Source organism: Camelina sativa, chromosome 7, assembly GCF_030686135.1.
Source record: "Camelina sativa cultivar CO46 ecotype springtype chromosome 7, ASM3068613v1".
Classification (NCBI taxonomy): Eukaryota; Viridiplantae; Streptophyta; class Magnoliopsida; order Brassicales; family Brassicaceae; genus Camelina; species Camelina sativa.
In genome coordinates, this window is record NC_141886.1 from 8,301,484 (window position 1) to 8,319,813 (window position 18,330).

The window sequence follows — 18,330 nt, forward strand, 5'->3', positions numbered from 1 at the left end:
TTAAATGGTCCCAAGGCAATGAATCAAGCATGGTGCAATTCCCTAAGAAAAACTCATAATTCTCAACCAGCATTTTGACTCAATAAAACACACTTTTGACTCGATAAAACAAATTGACTGACTCAAAAGAAAGCAACAAAGGAAAAACAACCAAAGCAAACAAGATTAGTAGACATATGACACCTTCCCCCAGACTCGCTTCACACCATCTCGGTGTGAAAACAAATCCAAGAAAAGAGGTCAAACAAACTCAAAAGAAATTTAAAAGAAAAATAATTAGTAAAAGAGTGAAATGTCTGGTGGGTTGTCTCGCACAAAGCGCTTGTTTTGGGTCTTTAGCTTGACCGCTCAACTCAAAGTGTTAATTATAAGAATCATAAGGTTGAGCCAATGGACCTTTAGTCCTTCTCTTGTTACCGCAGAAAACAATAGGCTCAAAGTAACACATAATTATGCATAATAAGGAGACAAAATAACCATCAACCAAATTTACTACAAATGTAGCATATATATTAAAATGTTCTTTAATGGTTGGATGCTCTTGAGAATCAAATGCATTTAGAGGAAAAATAAAGTCAATTTCAGGTTTAAACGAGGTTTTAACAAAATAATCAACTTCATTCCCATTAATCTCATACGTAACAATATTGTCATCCAAAAAATCAACCTCAAGATCTTCACTCTCATACAAAATTTTATCAATATCAAGCACAACTCCTAGGTAAGATTCTTCAAGAAGAGAACTAGATATTTTTGGCATCGGAAACTTAAACTCGAGATTATGAGCATTCAAAGCACATTGATATTCAATATCAAAACATATTTCATGGTAATCCTTAGCAAGTTTTGCTGCTCTTAAAGTATCTAGTTGTTGGGTCTCACATATCAAATCATAACATTCATCAACGATCATGGGAGTATGTAAAGTAGAAGTCACATCTTCAATGCAAGGCATGTGAAAATCCTCAAAATCATGAGTGTCAAGAGTTGAAACGCATGTATCTTCTATTTCTCTTGGTGGAACCCAATATATTACCTTTTCAAGATCATGGGCTTCTTGTTCTTCAAGGGATGTAAGTTCCCTTCCTTCACATGCTGCCCAAAATGATAAGAGGTTCAGCCGGATTAAAACTGCTAAATCACTCCTTACCAGTGTAGGATGTTCCTTGTGAAGTTCATCCAACTTAACTTTTTGTTCTGGTGTAAGAACACTCTCATCAAATAGTGGCTCCACATAAAGCTCATCATCCTCTTCTTGTGGCATATCATTGTATTCCATGGCCAACACCTCCCTTATACTGCGCGACATTATTTTTTTTTTAATATTTCATATACACCTAAAACACCAAAAGAAAGAAAAAATATTATTTAGCAAAAGAAAATAAAATGCTCTAGACTATAAACTAATCTTAAATCTCTAGGTAACGCAATTGGTCCCCGGCAACGGCGCCAACTTGATTGCTCGAGTAATTACCCGATACACTTAACCGCAAGGCAGTATATACGTGGTCGAATCCACAATGACCAATGGTACACTAAAGATTTGCGAGAGTCGTAAATAGCTAGAGTGAACGAAAGATAATTTGTTTGGTTTTCAAGTTCTTAAATAAAAATGCAAAGAAATAAAATCGATTAGCTTATGGGATTAAAACATTGGGCCATAGGGTATTTCAGAGATCAATGACTAATGAGAAAATAAAATATGGAATTCAATAATTAAGAACCGTTCTAGAACATGAACACTATAATAGACTAACCCTCTTTCAAGGCATTAGAAACTAAACTTGACTATTAGTTTGCTAAACTTTCATTTGCAACCTCCTAGCCAAATTTGCATTACAATCAAGTTCATTAAGTTCAGAATGCGTCCTAACATCAACTTTCGCAGTCTAGAAATACATTGCTCAATTCACACTCATTCAGGCATTCTATCGAACACTTTTGATGCATAGAAAGACCTAGAGACTAAAACAAGGTGATCAGTCCTATTTTAGCATTAAGATCATGTGAATCAAAGAACCTAAGGATTAAGAACTCCAAACAACAACTAAAACATCAATTCATTGAATCTCCTAATTGGAACCCTAAAACCCAATTGAAGAACTACTCACACATAGCAAAAGAGAAAACAAAAACCATAGATGAAGAAAACATGATTAAACAGCAGAAATAATAAGGAAAGGTTTAGAAGTCTTCTCCAAATTTTCAATGAAGATGAATCTCTAGAATCCCAAAAGAACCGCTTACAAAAAGTCTCAAGTTGTAGAAAAAAAGGCGTAAAATAAAACTTAGGGTTTTTCTCCCAGCAAATAAAAGGTATTTATAGAGTTCTCCAAATAAGGTAAAAAAGGTAACGGCCTAGTCAAAACATTTCTCAACCAGGCGGTTTTTCAAGTAGGCGGGTTTTGACGTGAAACTTGTCAGGTTAGACTTCACTTCTCAGCCAGGTGGGTTTCTCAGATAGGCGGGTTTTGACATGAAACTTGTCGGGTTAGACTTTGCTTCTCAACCAGGCGGGTTCCTCAGATAAGCGGGCTTTCACGTGAAATTTGTCGGGTTAGACTTCGTTGCTTAGCCAACCGGGTTCCTCTGGTAGGTGGATTTTCACGTGAACCAACATTCATCTCATATGCTTGTTTGTATCCAGAATAGCTCATTTTCCTCTAATTTCCTCCAAACTGTCCTAAAACCTGTAAAGACTCGATAAAGAACCAAAAGACTCCAAAAACACACTTTGACTCAATAAAAAGTATAAAATAAGAGAGAAAAGAAGGACTCAAAACTGAGAAAAACACCATATATCAAAAATATTGAAGACAAGATTCTTAAGTTCCAAGGGGAAGAAGATCCAACGGTAATAACGAGTTCAGATCATCACGACGGAATTGAAATTACCGAAGCAGGCGTAACCTCCAGAAAGTTCTCCTTATTGCTAATGATGTAAACAACATCGAACATGGGAAATGTGGAAACTTATGGAACCATCAGGAGATAGAGGTCAAGAGGAGTGGGAAGCTGCTGCAGACATAATGGAAGGGAACAAAGCATCGACATAATAGCAGTATAAAGAGTCACCTCTAATATAGTGTGAAGCTTGCAAACACTAGTAGTCAGCATAAATTGTATAGGTTATTGTTTCTATTAGTAGATCACTGTGAAATACTAAAACAGAGGATTTTAGATACTTGTCATGCATTATGCAAAATATAAATAAAGTAAACATGTATGAAAACTTCATTAGTCATCACACTTTTTAGCAAGAAAGGAGTAAAAAAAGTGTATATTTCGAAATAGACAAAGATTTGTTGAATTAGGATATAACAACTAACACATTAGACTCTTACAACAAGAGATGTTCCTAAACAAATACATAAAGTTTTTGCAAATTAATACGTGTTATGATCATTCTTCAACTAAAATACTTGAAGTAACGCTGAGAAATCCTGATTGAGATTTGATGCAAAGACTAGGATCTTAGAGAGTATTTTCTGCTGGGGGGTCGGCTCAGACCCCCCAGGTGAAGCTTGGCCCATATCCTATTTCCAAGTCCAATAGCAAATATAGAGAAGAAGATAAGATTTTAGGAAGTTGACCAAAGGTATTTTGGTCATTTCGGCAGATGAACCGCCACAGTACTCTATAAATACAGGCGTACAACATTCGACTCAGGAGGGAGAGATATTACCTAAAAAAGCAAAAAAAAAATCGTTGAAATTCGTGATCAGGAACTCACTAAGCTCGCTAGAAAAGAGAGTGATCGGCTTGTTGAGTGGAATGAAAAGGACGAACCGCTCGAGGTCGTCCTATTTTAGCTAAGTTCGGCTTCGGCTCTTAATTCGACTTGTTAATTCGTGTAATATTCGTGAACCAAAAATTTGGAATTTGGTATGGGTGTTGACCGAAACCAATATGGGTGTTGATCGACACCATAAGTCACCGGATGGTATGGTTTAATTTTTAGAATTCTCGGTTTGAGCTGCTTCATTCTTAGGGATCATATATAAGCGAGAGGTCGGCGTTTTGTGGGGGAATAACCTAGTTTTCGCCTCCCTTAACGATATAGCGATTTCTAAAAGCGCTTGAGAGTTTTAAAATCCTTTTCCTTGTAGTTTTATGCGTGTTTTGTGAGATATGTCCATGGGAGTAGATATTTGAGGCAATAAGCGTGTTAGAAGCTTATAGTGGTGTGTTTCGTCGTTTGTTTGGTCAGAATCTTTAGTTAGAAAGGTGAACGCATGACCATAGCTGATCAAAGCTTGAGAATTCTCTGTTTCTTTGTTCTATGGGTGTTGTTGATTGATTCCTTACTTGTTTGTGGTTGATTCGTGGTTCCTATGACCTATTGTGACTTCTAGGTGAGCCTTGGCCAGATGGGAGGTGGTGGAAAGCGGAGATCAAACCTTCAGCTTCGAGAAGAACGTGGCTGCGGGGTCGGTGTCGATCGACACCAGGTGGGTGTCGGTCGACACCAAGGTGGAGACAGCGCAAGGACTTGGGCAGTGTTGGTCGATACCAGGTGGAGTTATCGGTCAACACTGCTAGGGTTAGGTGCGGTATCGGTCGACACCAGGTGGCTAGTGTCGATCGACACTAGGAGGGTGTCGGTCGACTCCAACCCTTTTAGCAGACGGTTGACACTTGCTTTTCGTGGTTTCATTGTGTTTTTTGTTGTTTGTTTAACATTAGATTCTCAATTGCTTGTGGGAGGATTGCCTAACTGAGTATTTGTGATAATACTCATGAGTCTCAATTGTTATTTGTGATGCAGGAAAAGGCAAGGTGTGATCGTGGAATCAAGGCAATAGAGAGGAAGATGTTCTAGTGGCTCGTTTGATTGTTTTCTAGCTTCTGTTAGGTTGATAGAGATGAGTCGTTAGAATGTTGCCTATGTTGCTGGTTATTTGATTCATGTTGTTTGTTTCAGAATTATTGGTTTTAGGATTTGTGAACATGTTGATATTGGTTAATTATTCTATCGAGGTATTTATTAGATTATCTTGGAATATTTCTGGTTAATGTTATTATTGTATTTCCGCTGTTGTGTTTATTTGGGATAGAATGTTAGTGAGTATGGGATCACTAGTTATTTATTATATTAAAAATGGATCGGGTCGTTTCAATTCGTTTTGTAACCTGGTCTTCGACTAAGCCACGGTCCGTTGTTATTAAAATAGATTCTTCAATATTATCCCCCCCCCCCCCCGGAACAACTATCTTTAACTGTAACGGATTTGGACATCAACATTGTCTCCATGGCTATACACAAATAGCGAGAACTGCCTAGGGTTCAAAGATTGATGAGTATTGAGAGAGGAGGATGATGATGATGCTAAAATCTGATGATCCAATTTCTGCGACTCAAGAATTCAAAGCCTTTCTTGGAATTTAGAAAGATTGAGTTCCAAGGACTGAATCAATTGGGGGATTTGGTCGGGAGAGTAGTGATCAGGGATTGGATACTTTAATACATCCACCTTCTTCTTCTTCAGAATCGTCTTCCTCCTCTTGTTCAAACCCTTGTTGTTCAGAAACCCATGAAGATCAACTCTTTTCTTGCGTCTCAAGGTCTCTCTTAATTGACTATACCTCAGAGCCATGTCTCTCACTTTCTCCTGAGGCCATGTCTTAAGTTCTCTGCGGTCTGTAATGGATGACGCAGACCTCAATTTGATAGAGAATGGAAAGCTGTTCAGCTTTCTTAAAGATGGTGTCAAGTCAGTTGCTCAAACTTGTGGAAAGGGAGTGAGTAAGAAGAAGAAGAAGACAAAGAGGAAGAGGAAGAAGCTAAAGATGGCATGGCCATTCTCTTGTTGATCTCGGAGACGAACTTTGGGCTTTGTGAAAAAAAAAAAAAAAAAAAGATGAAAGTAAGTGAGATAGAAACTATGTGAAATATTTATAAAAGTTAGGGGTCACACTAGCTAGGGTTAGATATATGATCTGATTTCATTATTTCCCTCCTGCTCATGTGTGCGCTTTTTAGATCTAATTTCCGTATCCTAGACAAATACGTTTTAGATTCGGTTTCCATATTTTCTTTTGATTTTGCGTAATTAGCCGTTAAGAGGTTATAAAAGCGGAAAGATTTCCTAATTCCTATATCTGTTCTATTATGATGTTGATCTTGTAAAGATCTTTTAATTAATAATCAAATGATCTAGCAAATTTTTTTACAACAAGAATGTAGCCTAAAGCACACAAACTATCAAAGAATACTTGTAAGGAAACATACTTTCTCAACAGTCAGGGAAGGAGACAACAAACCTCAAGAGGGTAGATGGGTATGAACAGTAACACAGTCGTGAGACTAAGCAAAAAGGAACACTAATCTAAATATGTCAACTTGGTGAAATGACTTAGCTGGTCTGGCAATGACATCAGGTTCTTGCAATTGTCAAGGCAAAGTTCAAGGAAACAGTACTTACTCGGATCTTGAGTTGCATTAGAGGGTTTCACCAATGATCTGAGGTTCCTACTGTAGGAAAAAGTGAGTGACTGCATCTGAGTTAGCTTTGTCAATTCGTTGAGTTCGCTGCAGTTTCGCAGCGAGTGGTTGAAAGTCTATTCATATGTGCTTATGCATACACAAATCTGAAGCTATAAACTTCCCAATGCGTATATGCTTAGGATAAAAACCAAAGGGAGAGTTTGTTAATTGGTACAAACATATATTAATATTTAGTTCCTTCATCATCAGAGTATTATGCTTAGGATAACAAGAAGAAGAAAGATAAAGCTTAACCTCAGTCGCTAGTGAGAGGTCAGAAAGAGATTCGTCGAGTGAATCCTCTCTGCCAACACGAACTAAAAATCTTTTCAAGAGCAAACTGTTCTTGTAATGTTTTTGGGTAGAAGCTAAGAAAGGATAAGGAAGTTTTCTGGAAATGTAAGGTTGTAGTCACTCTTCCAAAATTCCATGCTCCTAAGTTCCAGGAATGTGTAAGGCATTGTTCAAGACAATGGTTGTTCAACTATTAGTAGTAACTTAAAATCCTATAATGATGAATCAAAAAAAATTTGGTTTTACAGGACTAAAAAATGTGAATTAGAATTTAAAAAAAAAACAGATTGAATTTTTGTACCAAACAGATTGAACAACCAAATTCAATTTTGGGTACTACACAACATGCGCCATCAGAACATTCACAGAAATTTAAAAGCCTGTAATGTTTCAATCATCCAATTCAATAATTGCCTAAAAACAAATCAAAATGTTACTAATCTCCGATTCATTTACATGCATAGAACATAAACTAAGGGTTCGAAGCTCCCAGGAAACTATTAAGAAAGAAAGGAGAGAAATTTGAGGAAAGTGTCATTTAATACATTAACTTTCAAATTTAGGCCATAAAACTCATGAACTTTGGTGAAGTGACCTTAGTACAGTGGCAGGAGGTAAGTCTATTTGTAGAAGGCACCATCACGCCCGGATCGAGTCCCGGTTCCTACGAATGTAGGAATTTGGCTAATAGGCCGGCCAATTCTGGCCCGATGGTTGACAAAAAAAAAAAAAAAAAAAAAAGAAACTCATGAACTTTGTAAGACGTCATTTAATACATCAAGTTCTGTTAACTAGCCGTTTAAAACATCAAATATCATTGACCAAACCAAAATACACATGTCATTAAACGAGATAACTGAGAAACTAACAGTTGTTACTCTACCGTTTAACGGCATGTAGTTTTTGTGATACTTTCTATGACTTTATTTTGTGAAGAAAGTATATAAAATTCATTAACAATATTTGGTGTTTTGAAAGTATATGACTTTCTATGACATAGGTGGCCAAATAGATTCTTCCAAACTGCGATGTCACAATTCACCCCCACTAACAGATCGCAACGTCCTCATTGCGCAATAAGAACGTCACTCCCGATGGTGTGAGCCCACTCGACTTCACACTTGTCTGGGTTCGGCTCTGATACCACTTGTAATGCCGCAACCGCCACCTCTCAGTGGGTCCCATGTCCACTCTCAGTCCATGGATCCACCTTCTTTAATGGGTCTCAAGACCTCTCACTAGACCCATGAGCCAATCCATATCCAACGGTCGATTGGCTACATCCGAGAGGTTTTTAAAGAATTGTTACTGTCCCTACAAATGACCACATGATCTTTCCCAGTGTTTTGTTCTCACTCGCACAGTTCCGACAGTCACTTCCCAAAAGGTCACCCATCTTAAGACTACTCCAGCTCTACTCCAGCTCAAGCATTCTTAACTCTGGAGTTCTTTCAGGACCTTTGACCGACAAAACAAGTGCACTTTATTGACATAGATGGCCAAATCAATTCTTTTAAACCTCTCCAAAAACCGGGGTGTCACAATCTCACACCTTACTCCACTTCCTCCTTCATTTCATCTTCCTTCTCACCAACAGTGTTGCCTCAAAACCAGCCGCCACCACCTCCGCAGCAGCCCTCACGTCATCAAAACCCTCCCCATCTCGATATATATATATATATATATATATATATATATATATGTAGATGAATGGCTACAAATGTCAGATGGAATTTGGCAGAGTCAAGAAGAACGATGAATACATTTTCTATCTTTTCTAATCAACTCAAACTGTGTAACTTAATAGAAACAATAATAATTTTCTGATCAGCTACAAATGTTCTCTTTCCTTTCTGAATCCTGCAATTTTCTTTGATCTGAACTAAATGTTTAACATAAGATCTAAAACACACAAGTGGGCAATAATAATATTCATCGAGAGATATTTGTCGGTGACTCACATCATTCCCCAAGGCACACTTTTTAAAGTACCCATTCTCTCCAATGATGTAAGCGGCGCCCTCGTAGCAGGTCATCATTTTAGATTTGTCAAAATCAAAAATCACAACGACTTTCTTCTCCTCCTTTGCGAGGAAATTTCATGGAGCCATTTCTTAGTAGTTGATATGAAGCAACTGCCACCATTATAGTGAAACTGAAAATCATAGTTACCTCAGTGTGGCTTCATATTAACTACTAAGAAAGGGCTCCATGGCATTGCATTGGGCTAGATCATAGTTGTAACCCAAATCTCCACCTCTGATATTTCCTCGACTGAGATAACACGACTAGTTTCTATAGAATTATGACTGAATGAATTATTAGAATAGGGCATACACAAGATATATAGGAGAATACATGTATGAATTAGGAAACTAATATTTACATAATCCTATATTGCTATATATACTCTACACGCCCCCCGCAAGATGGAGGAACTTTAGTTACTCCTTGGAATACATTTCTTGGAATCGTGCTCTGGGAAATGGTTTGGTCAATGCATCTGCTAGCAGATCCCTTGTTGAGACATGAGAAACAGAGAGGGCACCAGAACATACATTCTCACGGATGAAGTGGTAGTGGAGTGCAACATGTTTCATTCGGGAGTGAAAAATAGGGTTTGCACAAAAGTATGTCGCACCCACATTATCACAGTAGATAACCGGAGTAGTTTGCACTGTGATCCCAAGTCCTGTTAGCAAAGAACAGACCCACTAGATTTTGGAAGCGGTATTAGCAATTGCACGATATTCAGCTTATATAGAGGATCTCACTATTGTTTTATGCTTCTTTGCTGACCAAGAGATCTGTGTTGAGCCTATGTAGATGATGTATCCATTGGTAGACACATAATTATCCGTGTCCCTAGCCCAATCAGCATCAGAATATGCATGAAGTGTGAGCGGAGATTGTGATTTGAGAAGAATACCATGAAATGATGTGCCAGCCAGATAGCAAAGATATTTGTTTTGCTGCTTGCCAATGAGTTGTGGTTGGTCGATGCATGAATTGTGAAAGCTTATTGACGGCATACGCAATATCTGGCCATGTGAAAGCTACGTACTCTAAACTTCCAGTAACCATTCTATACTCACTCGGATCCAAAAGAGGCATACCAGATTGAAGTGTCAGCTTCGGATGTGTTGCCATCGGGGTGGAGACGGGTTTAGCAGATAGCATGTTAGTTTTTGTGAGGAGATCCAAAATATACTTATGCTGCATAAGATGTAGGGCACTTGCTGTTTTAGTTGCCTCAATTCCCAAGAAAGAAGAGAGGGGGCCTTGATCTTTAATGGAGAAGCGTGTTGCAAGAGCAGAGATGAGCTGTGTCACAAGTGACGCCCGACTACCTGTGATAACGATATTATCAACGTAAACCAAAACAGAAACATGATCCCAACCATGATTGTAGATAAATAAGGACGTGTCTGCTATAGAATTCCGGAAACCAATCCCGATTAAAACACTTTTGAGTTCTTCATACCACGCTCGTGGTGCTTGTTTCAGACTGTACAAAGCTTTCTTTCGACAAACATAATGAGGGCGATCCTTATCAATAAAGCCTGACGGTTGTGAAACATAAACCTCATCTTGTAATGTGCCTTGGAGGAAGGCGTTGTTCACATCCAATTGCCGAATACACCAGTTCCATCAATCGGCAGGCTCAAGAACCAAACGAACCATCGTTGACTTGATCACTGGACTGAACGTTTCAGCATAATCAATCCCATATTGCTGATTAAAGCCGCAAACAACAAGCCTTGCTTTGTACCTATCAATCTTACCATTCGGAAGATACTTAAAAGTAAAGATCCATTTAGTATCAATCACATTTTTGTTTGGTGCTGGGGCACCAAATTATACGTGTGATTACGATTGATAGCATTATACTCCACAGACATGACATTCCGCCACCGTTCATCTTGCATCCCCTGATTGGTATAAGAGGTTTGGTGTTTACAGTGAGGGAGAATTTGGTTTTAGGGCCTAGTAATCTGATTCTTTGCTCGGGTTCGCATCGGATGTTGTTTAGTAGGTGGGTTTATTTTTCGAGGTTGGGGCGGTGGCGGAGGAATTGGAGGTGGAGATGTTGCTGAAGCCTCAGATTGAGACGGCGGCGACGTAGAAGGATTTCGTGAGTCGTGGGCGGAGGAAGACAATAAGATTGGTGTTACGGGGCTCTTTTGGATTTGTGGTTAAGTGAGCTTTCTCGGTTTAGGCCGGTAATGGGCCTGCACCTATTGAATTTCTGTAAGAGCCCAATTGAGAATCACTTATAATGAGAGAATTCGATTCTGGCATTCCCGATGAAGAAGATGAGTATGACGCATCCGTTGGCGGCGGAGCTAGCTGGTGAGAATCTGAGCGTGGGGGCGACGGCGAGAGAGCTGCGACGAGTGGCTTCAATGGTATTGTAGTGGTGATTGTATGTGGAAGGGTATGATTTTCAGACGATGTCGTTGGTTGAGAGGGTGTTTTTGTGCCAAGGTTACAAAATGGAAATGATGTCTCCAGGAATTGAACATCTCTTGACGTGTAAAAACATTCAGAAGTGATGTCCAAGCGTAAATACGCACTCTGTATCAAAGAGTATCCCATGAAAACACACGGAAGTGATCGATCCTCCATCTTTGTCTTGGTATAGGGGCGGAGCCATGGAAAATATAGACATCCGAAGACACAAAGTTTCATATAGTTCGGCGGTTGGCAAAAATCTTGGTATAGGGAGACTCATTCTGTATCACTGGTGTAGGCATACACGATTGATCAGATACACGACAGTGGAAAATGCATAAGTCCAATAGTGCTTGGGCATAGAACCTTGGCTGAGTAACGTGAGCCCCGTCTCCACTATATGGCGATGCTTGCGCTCCAAAATGTCATTATCCTCTGGCGTATGTGGCGGTGATGTGAGGTGTGAGATGCCATTCGCAATCAGAAAGGGATGAAGGCCAACATATTCTCCTCCATTATCAGAATATAATGTGCCAGTCTTGGTGCCAAAGCGATTTTCTACCAAACCTTTGAAGGTAATGAACGTTGTGCGGACATCTGATTTTTGCTTAAGAGGATAGAACCATGTGTAACATGTGTAATGATCAATAAAAATAAGATAGTATTAGTATTGATCAATAGACAGAAACGGAGACGTTCACACATCGGTGTATATGTATTGAAGCGGTTTGTAAGAGGAGATTGTATTTGTGTGAAAGCGAAGTTTATGAGTTTTGTTAAGTAGTCAATCAAAACAGGAAGAAGTTTTTGAACTGAATCTGAAACAGGTAATGAAAACTGGAAACAACTGCTTTAAAAATTGGAGGTGACGGGTGACCAAGCCGGGAATACCATAATGAAAGGGTTGTTTTTGGTGAAGGTGAGGCGTATAAGGCGTTGCCATAATGAAAGGGTTGTTTTTGGTGAGGGTGAGGCGTATAAAGCGTTGATGGGGTTTGTGGTGGATGAGACTGGCCACTCTCACTACAAGAAAACATGCCATTTGAGACGACTGTTTGTGACTGATTGTTTAGTCGCAAATATTTGCGACGGTTTTGCGACTATTTTAATACCAATTAACGATCATACAAAATACGGAAGTAAAACCGTCGCAAATTTACGACGAAACAATAAAGTCACAAAAACGTCTCACCTTTGCGACCGAATATATATTCTTTTGTAACTGATATTATTTCGTCGCAAAACAAGATGCATTTTGTGACTACTTTGCAACTGCAATTTTGGTACGTGAGAGCCGTCGCAAATAAGTCGCAAAATAGAGACTTATTTGCAACGACTTTTTGGAGTATCATTTAGCAGCAAAGTCGTCGCTGCATGTCGGCAAAAAACGTTGAGAATGTGGAAGATATTGTACTCAACTTTTGCGACTACATTGAAAACAATCGCAAAAGAGTCGCACCATGTCGGCAAAAAACGTGCTTAAAGTGTGTTAGGTGAACTGAAATTTTGTGACTCTTTCTATAATAGTTGCAAAACAGTGGCAAAATTTCTCTTATATATATGCCACCACTTCTTCTTTCATTTAAGAAACAAAAAAACGGGAGAAAGAAACAAAAAAAAAAACGTGAGAAAGAGAAAAAAAAATCGAGAGGAAGAAAAAAAAAAGAGAGAGAAAAAAAAAATAATAATAATGTGGAACAATCCTTCAAGAGCATGGATGTACAATCGGATCGATCCGTTCACTAATCATATCTCATCTGATTATTCGGCGGGTGTGGAAGAGTTCATCGATTTTGCCTGTAGCCATGCACAAAATAGCAGAGGTAGGTTTTACTGCCCTTGTGTAGTATGTCACAATTCAAAGTCTTTGAAAGCTGCCTCTGTTTCGAATCATTTGCTAAGTAGGGGGTTTATGCCTAACTATTATGTATGGTATGAACATGGTGAAGATTATGATGTTGTTGGGGAGGGAACTAGTAGTCATTATGCTAATAATACAGATTATGCTAGTGCTAGTGAACCAATAGGATTGGATGGGGAGAATATATATGCTGGGATGGTGAATGATGCATTTCATGGTTCTGTACCATATAACGAGTATCATGAACATGAAAGTGGAAATGATCATGTTCATGAACAACCCACCCAAGAAGCAAAACGGTTTTATGATATGCTAGCTGCTGCAAACACGCCACTGTATGATGGATGTCGGGAAGGGCAGTCGCAGTTATCGTTGGCAGCTCGGTTCATGAACAATAAGGTCGACTAAAATTTGTCTGAAAATTGTATGGATTCATGGACAGGACTGTTTACGGAGTATTTACCAAAGGGTAATCAAGCAACCGGTTCATACTATGAGACGGAGACTTTGATGCGAAAGCTAGGATTATCGTGTCGTACATATGATGTATGTATAGATAATTGTATGCTCTTTTGGAAAGATGATGAGAAGTTGGAGCATTGCAAGTTCTGCGGCAAACCAAGGTATAAGGCTAGTGAAGGAAGAACAAGAATACCGTTCAGTAAGATGTGGTATTTACCGATTGCGGAAAGGCTGAAGAGAATGTACCAATCTGAGAAGACTGCAGCTTTTATGAGATGGCACGCTGAGCACAGCTTTAAGGAGGGATTAATGTGTCATCCTTCAGATGCGGCTGAGTGGAAGAATTTTCAGCAATTGCATCCCTCATTTGCAGCAGAACCGCGCAATGTTTATCTTGGATTATGTACAGATGGTTTCAATCCTTTTGGGATGTCGAAACACCATTCATTATGGCCAGTGATATTGACTCCATAGAACTTGCCTCCTCGGATGTGCATGAACACAGAGTATTTGTTTCTGACGATTTTGAATTCAGGACCGAATCATCCACGAGCTAGTCTTGACGTTTTTCTCCAACCATTGGTCGATGAGTTAACAGAGTTATGGTATAATGGAGTGGAGGCATATGATGTGTCCTTAGATCAAAATTTCAACCTTAAAGCTGTCTTTTTGTGGACTATCAGCGATTTCCCAGCATATGGCATGTTGTCAGGATGGACAACACACGGAAGATTAGCTTGCCCAATTTGTATGGACGATACAAATGCATTTCAATTGCCAGCTGGTAGGAAGACATGTTGGTTTGATTGCCACAGGAGATTTCTTCCTGCTAATCATCCAATGCGAAAGGATAAAAAACACTTTCTCAAAGGCAAACACGCAGTGAACGACTATCCACCGCAATATTTGACGGGTGAACAGGTCTTACATGAGCGTATAAGAAATGCTGAGCCGCCAAAGACTTCTGACTGCGGAGGAAATGGGCATGAAAATAAAGTGAATGGTTATGGAAGTTGGCATAATTGGCACAAAGAAAGCATCTTGTGGAAGCTCCCGTATTGGACCGATCTTAACTTATGACACAATCTTGATGTGATGCATATTAAGAAAAATATTCTCGATAATCTCATGTACACTGTTATGATTGTGAAAGACAGATCAAAAGACAATGTGAGGTCCCGATTGGATGTTGCAAGATTTTGTGATCGAAGTCAATTGCATGTTGATGCTGGTGGGAGAGCTCCTTTTCCTACTTGGAGATTGAGTGCGAAAGGGAAAAAAAGCCTACTTCAATGGGTCAAAGAAGATGTTAAATTTCCAGATGGGTATGTAGCTGATTTAGCGAGTTGTGCAGACATCAAGGATGGAAAGTTTTTAGGAATGAAAAGCCACGATTGACATGTCTTTATGGAACGATTGCTTCCATTTGTGTTTGCAGAGTTGTTACCACGTGACGTCCATCTTGCAATATCAGGTAAAAATTTGATATATATATATATATATATAGCAATTTAATTTTATATATATGTCAAATTAATTAATGATTTTATTTATATATTGTAGGGATTGGATCATTTTTCCGTGACTTATGCAGTCGATCATTGGAGATAAGTCATGTCCAAGTCCTGAAAGCGAATATTGTGATGATTTTGTGCAAAGAAAATATTCCCACCTTCGTTCTTTGATGTCATGGAGCACCTTCCTGTACACCTACCATACGAAGCCGAACTTGGTGGTCCAGTCCAGTATAGGTGGATGTATCCCTTCGAAAGGTTTTTCAAACGCTTGAAAGGGAAGACGAAGAACAAAAGATATCCAGCGGGATCAATCGTTCAATCATATATTAATGATGAGATATCATACTTCTCAGAACACTACTTTGCTTCAACCATTCCTAATGTGTGAAAATCAAACTTTTAAATTGACTAGTAAAATACAGTCACAAAAGAGTAACACTTTGCCACCACTTTGCAACTGTCTTGAGACTGCTTTGCTACCGTTGCTACTGTTTTTGCGACTGTTTTGCCACCCTGTTTTGGCGGTTTATGTTCCCACCAATAATTTTGTGAAATTTGTCTAATTATTTACGTGTTTTTTTTCCCCAAAATTTTATACTGCGACTGTTTTGCGACTACATTGCGACGTCGGTTCGTTAATAACTAGGCAAACACTTAAACGTTTTAACACTTCTTATTTTCTTTTTTCAATCGATCTAGGATTTTTTCTCTCAAACCTCTTCACTTTCCTTCTCTCTCAATCTCTCAATCCTCTATCGCTTTCTCTTTAAATCTTTTTCTTCTTCTCTCTCTCTCTCAATCGTCGATCCGATGCCTCCTAAGACCAAGGTTGCTTCCAGAGGTCGCGGTGGCAGAACCGCCAACGGTGTCCGAATCTTCAATTCTAGCAGATCCTCTTCTCATTCGTCGAACCCTTCTGAACGCACAGACTCTGCGACACAGTCTGCAACCCATTCCCATCAAAGTCGTCCTTCACAGTTTCCCCCAACAAATCCAGCGCCAATAAGTAGTCCATTTCCGACTACAGATCCACCGTCGAGGACAAATCAACCGTCAAGGACAAACCAACCGTCGAGTAGTCATCCACCGTTGAGGACAAACCAACCGTCGAGTAGTCATCCACCGTCGAGGACAAATCAACCGTCGAGTAGTCATCCACCGCGGAGGATACTTACATCGCCTCTGATTCCTCAACAAGCGCCTCTTCCTGTTCCTCACCCTCAACCGCCTCCGATTCCTCAACAAGCGCCTCTTCCTGTTCCTCACCCTCAACCGACCGGAGCTTGTTCCAGAGGGAGATAACGGCGACGAAGCAAACGAGGAAGAACAAAACCCTAATCAAAATGTCGATCACTACCAAGATCTGTTAGATGGTTTGCTAGCTCTTCCAGGCCGAGAACATCTACCACTCATGTCTCAGCATCCTATCCCTGGAGTCGAAACTCTATGGAATAAACACTCTCTCCTCTTGTAATTTTTCTTTAAGTATACTCGGTATGTCACATAGAATCTTAAAAGCATGAATGTGTTCAATAGTTTGATCTTTAAGTATACTCGGTAACACTCTCTCCTCTTGCGGTAATAGGTTCACTAATCGGTTGTTTGTTGTTTGTTGTTTGTTGTTGTTTGATGTTCAGTAAACGGTTGTTATTAGATATTCAATAGTTTCAATAGGTTATTGGTTCATATTTTCAAGTAGACTTACTCAGTTAATGTAACAGGTTTAACCGGCACAAAGGAAAGCTTTCTCGAGTCATTGCTGGAATCTTAAGGAGAAAGTTTGATGGGCCTTACTACAGTTGGAAGGTTACTCCACAACACATTCAAGAGCGATACTTCAGGACATTTGCGGTAAGTCAAATTATAGTTTTGACAATGCTTTAAACACTTAACTCTATATAAATGAATTGGTCAATTTGCTAACTTAAATGTTTTGTGTTATTGTAGCGGAAGTATAATTGGGATATCGGGATTATTGAGCTTGTTAAAGAAGGTTTCTTGAAGATAACAAAGAGCAGGATGAAAGGCATTGTCAGTCAAGTTAGGAGGAGTGGTGTACAACCACCATGGATTGGTGATAAAGTATGGCCTATTATGTGCGAATATTGGAACACCCCTGATGCCATGGAGAGGAGTGAGAATGCTTCTCATTGCAGAAACTCGGACCGTGGAGGCCTTGGAGTGCACAAACACTTAGCTGGTCAGAAATCATATGTACAAATTCATCAAGAAATGGTAACACTTCTCTTTCCATCCACTTCACCTCAAAGTTTTTCTAATGTTTTCATAATTTAATGCTCTCACGGCCACTTAAGCTCCTAATGTTTTTCTAAAATTTTCATAATTTAATGTGTTTCACTATCATTGTAGGAGGAAGAGCTGGGGCGTCCTGTATCACTGGTCGAAGTGTTTCTTAAAACACACACTCGGCCAGATGGATCATTTGTGGATCAAAAAGCCAAACAAGTTGTTGAGACCTATGAGAAGACCATAGAAGACAGACAAACTGACACGGACAATGATGGTCCAGATGGTTCAGAGAGTTCAACACATCGAACTCTTTCCCTTGAAGAAAGAAATGAGATCTTCCTTGAGGTAATTCGTTTGTCTTTTGTGTGTGATTTTTCTTTGTCAATTTTGGTTTCTTAATGTGAATGATGATTGATGTTTATTCTTAGATTAACAGTCTCCTGGTTTTCTTAAATTTGTTTAATGAGCTATGCTTAGGAACCTAGAATATTTGATGTTGATTCTGCATTTGGTTATCTGGTTTGTGCTGATTAACGAATGTTTATCTTTTGGTTTAGTGTACTCAAACAGATAACAGAGGTAACCCATTTGGCCTTGGATCACTTGTTGAGACACTAAGGAAAGGAAAAAGGAAAGAGAGTTATGCGAGCTCTTCTGCAGCAACTCTTGCGGAGCTTCAAGATCAACTTCGGCGCAAGATATCTGAACATGAGTCTGAGAATGCACGACGTGATCAGGAACACCGAGAGTCTCAAGCTGTGATCAACAAGCTTGTCCTCTTCATCTCTGAAAAAATTCCTGAATACTCAGCTTTTACGGTTCCTCCTCCTGCAGCCACCCAACCAGCTATCGCGCCTACAACCACTGCACAACCCATCGATGGAGGCACCACACCACCCTCCAGTCCAGCTGCACAAACCCCTACCTCTAATACTTCTTCCAACTAAACTTCTAATTCCCCTTTTCTTTATGTATGAACTTGCTTTTGAATATTGTTTCTTGGA

General features: G+C 39.4%; 2 pseudogenes; one reads left to right on the forward strand and one right to left on the reverse strand.

Annotated features, from left to right (window-relative positions):
- Positions 1-1,409: 1,409 nt before the first annotated feature.
- LOC104704435 (agamous-like MADS-box protein AGL75 pseudogene) lies at positions 1,410-5,803 on the reverse strand (annotated as a pseudogene).
- Positions 5,804-13,884: 8,081 nt separating this feature from the next.
- Positions 13,885-14,957, forward strand: LOC147941040 (uncharacterized; annotated as a pseudogene).
- The last annotated feature ends 3,373 nt before the right edge of the window (positions 14,958-18,330 follow it).